This window comes from Lathyrus oleraceus, chromosome 7 (assembly GCF_024323335.1).
Source record: "Lathyrus oleraceus cultivar Zhongwan6 chromosome 7, CAAS_Psat_ZW6_1.0, whole genome shotgun sequence".
NCBI classification, from domain to species: domain Eukaryota; kingdom Viridiplantae; phylum Streptophyta; class Magnoliopsida; order Fabales; family Fabaceae; genus Lathyrus; species Lathyrus oleraceus.
Window position 1 is genome coordinate 71,102,385 of NC_066585.1, and position 3,484 is coordinate 71,105,868.

The window sequence follows — 3,484 nt, forward strand, 5'->3', positions numbered from 1 at the left end:
TCTAGTCCTAATGGTTGGTGTTGATCTTATGACTTGAGATGCAAATTACTTTGTACACTAAACTTGATTGTGTTGTAGGTCCTTGGGTGATGAACTCACTTGAGTTGTTTACTTGTTGACTTGCTTTGTGAAATATTGGTTGTAACACTGTTGTTGACTGTTTGGTTTGTCTGAATACTATATTGACTTGTTTGACTTTTGCACAGGTACTTTAGTCGCTTTTAGCTCTTGCTTGAGCTTTGCTTTGGCTTGTGGTTGGCATACCACTTAGGTAACCTCTCTAACTCCATGTAGTCTGGAAGCCCTGTCGTTTTCTTTTGGCAGGCATTTGGCTGAAGTCCTCCTTAAGAGGCAATGTCTGTGATTGTTTAATTTTGTGCTAAAGACCTCCTTGATGAGGCATTGTTACATGTTAAGACCTCCTAAGTGAAGAGGCGATTGGAAGATAGAAGGGATTTGCAATCAATCCCCTGCTATTCAGTTGAGTCTTTCATTATGCTCGCACTACGTGCTGATGCTCTTGAATAAACACCCAAAATCTTGTATAGAGTCAGTCAAGTGGAATAGGGTCCCTCATTCTGGACCCCCACACCTTCTTTGTCTTGAGCTCACCCAGGCCAGGGTTAAGAGCTATGAGGTCTAACCCTCATTACCTTTCATCTGCTCACCCTAATTCTCAATGTTAGAGGTTAAGAGCTCCAGATTACCATTGCATTCAGGCTTGTTTGTCAAGGTTGACATGACCCCTTGACTAAAGCCCACCCTTGTGTGAAGCCTCTTGTTTGTATATAGAGTGTGATGATTGCTTTTGATGTTTATCTGCTTTCCAATTCTTATCTCCTGTTCTATAGGAGTCGTATGGTCAACTTCCAAGGAAGTTGAACGTATGTAGAGATAGACTTGAGTTGACTCACTTCCTGTGTGAGTCAAACTCTTGTTATAGACCTCAACCCAGGGTTATAATTTGCATGACGACTATTAGGCTCGAGTCAGTCTCCCTTTTAGTTCGTTATTCCCTTGGTCTCTAGTTAGGAGAATTTCTCCCCTGTTAAGGGGAACTACGTCACCCTGATCCTCATACCAGATGAGGTACGTAGGCAGGAGATCATGTGAGATCTCTCCGGGCACCCTTTTTCTTTTTGTGTGTGTTTGCTTGACAGCTATTTGGCTCGAGTACCAGACTTCCTATTAGCTTGTCTGTTTGATAACCTTTTTGTGTGTGTTTGGAGTCGGATGTAAGACCAGCCATTGGCATTCCGTTTCCTTGTTTGTGTTTGTTGTTCGGAGTCAGACGTAAGACCAGCCATTGGCAGTCTGTTTCCATTTGTGTGTTTCTTTTGACGTGTCAGCGTCTCTTTTTAGAGTTTTGTTTCGGTGTCCGTTAGCCGAACTACGAGTGTTCTGATTCTTCTCTGGATAGAGAAGATACGTAGGCATAGGATGCGATATCCTAGCGAGCATGTTTCCCATTTCCCCGAACTACGTTGACTCTGATGTTTGTTTCTGACAAACTACGTAGGCCCAGGATGCGACATCCTGCCGAGTCCGCTTCCTCCATCTTCTTCCATCTGTATTTTATTTCAGTGTGTGTGAATTCTTTTGAGCAGTTATTTAGAAACCTTATTCTATTCTCTTGAGCGTGGATCCCGTCGAGTACGACGGACGTGAGGGGTGCTAATACCTTCCCCTTGCGTAACCGACTCCAGTACCTTGTAATCTCTGGTCGTAAGACCATTCCTTTCCCCTTTTTCAGGTTTACTTCGAGCGTTTCCTTTCCCTCCTTTGGGATAAATAACGCACGGTGGCGGCTCTGTGTTTTTTCCCGCCGGTTGTTTTTCGCGTTGCGACAGCTGGGGACTAAAGAAGTTGACCTCTGGCTGGTCCATCTTCCCTAAGCGAGTCTATCCTAGCGCTCTCTAGGATGGTTTGGGTTTCTTTTACTGTTTATTTATTGCATTTATGATTATGATACTGTGATTGTATATATTTGCATATATGTTTGCATGCATCATATTATCATTGTGCTGGATTCTGTACAGGTTTGGTTCCTCTGATTTGGGGTGGGTGTTTTGAGTGGGGCTAAAACCCAGGCCCGAGTATACACCTAGGATTAGCATGGTCTCATGTTGCCTCTCATGTTAGGTCAACATGTTTTTAGCGACGTGACACACCACAAGTCGGACGAGGTTCTTTGGAGAGAACTCTTCCATTGTGGAGTATCCACTTTGGTTGGGTTACCTCTTTTGAGCTGTTGACTTCGGTGACCATTCTTTCCCGGATCTTTGGTTTAGATGATCTTATGAGAGCTGCAACGGCACACCCGAAAGGGCAAACCCGTTGAGTATCTTGCCCGATTGTCGAGACCATTATCCGCCTTAGGATGACCTTGTTAGAATTCACCTGTGAGGGGAGGGTTGATTCCTACAGATGCATGTTCTGATGGTGACTTTGATGGTGACCCTGGTTCAGTTGGATCATGGATATTTATTTCTGAGACGCCGGAGTTCTGTCCGTGGTATTTATCAGTGGGGATCCGTTTATTTCAGGATTCCCTGGGTTGGTACAGATGATTTTGTTGCTATCAGATGGTGGTATATCCTTCTGTTCCGTTTATTTCGGAACCCTGGGTCGGATTTATGGTTACTCAGTACCTCAGATGGTGGTGATCGGCTCAGAGGCCGGAACTCAGTGCGGTGGATGTTCAGATGACTTGGAGGATGGCACAGTGCATTGCATTCATGCATCAGCATCATTCACATTTTGCATTTATCCGCATCTAACTCATGTTTATCCATATGCATGGGACATTCTTGATTGAAATCCTGCTTGAGAGACTTTTTTGTTCCAGATATGAGGACCGGTTTGAAAGATGACGTCGTCAACAGTTTCTTTGACCCAGAGATTGGCGTGCTGAGAGATATGATAACATTGATTACACCTGACTGTGTGGGGATGTTCCGTGAGGCTTATGATGGTATTCTGAAGGTGGTTTTCAGGCTCACAGATACAGATAGGAGTGCCATCCATACTCTTCTCCAGTTTTATGACCCGGGTTTGAGGTGCTTTGTTTTCCCGGATTACTTGTTGGGACCTTTGATGAAGGACTATGCCAGTATCCTGGGTATTCAGATCAGAGATCAGATTCCTTTCTACGTCACTAAAGGGGAACCTGATGTCGCTGAGATTTCTCGTGCTCTTTATTTGAGCCCAGAGGTGACTAAGGGGGGTTTGAAGGAGAAGGGAAAGTTGCCCGGTTTTCACCTGAGTTTCTTGGAGGCTAAAGCCAAGGAGCATGCTGCTTTGGGTAATTGGAAGGCTGTTTGTGCTTTGCTTGCTGTGAGCATTTATGGAATCATCCTGTTTCCCAATCAGAAGAACTTTGTATACATTAATTCCATACGGTTGTTCGTGCAGAGGAATCCTATTCCTACCCTGGTTGGGGATGTTTATTACTCGGTCCATAACCGGAACAAGAAGCGGAGTG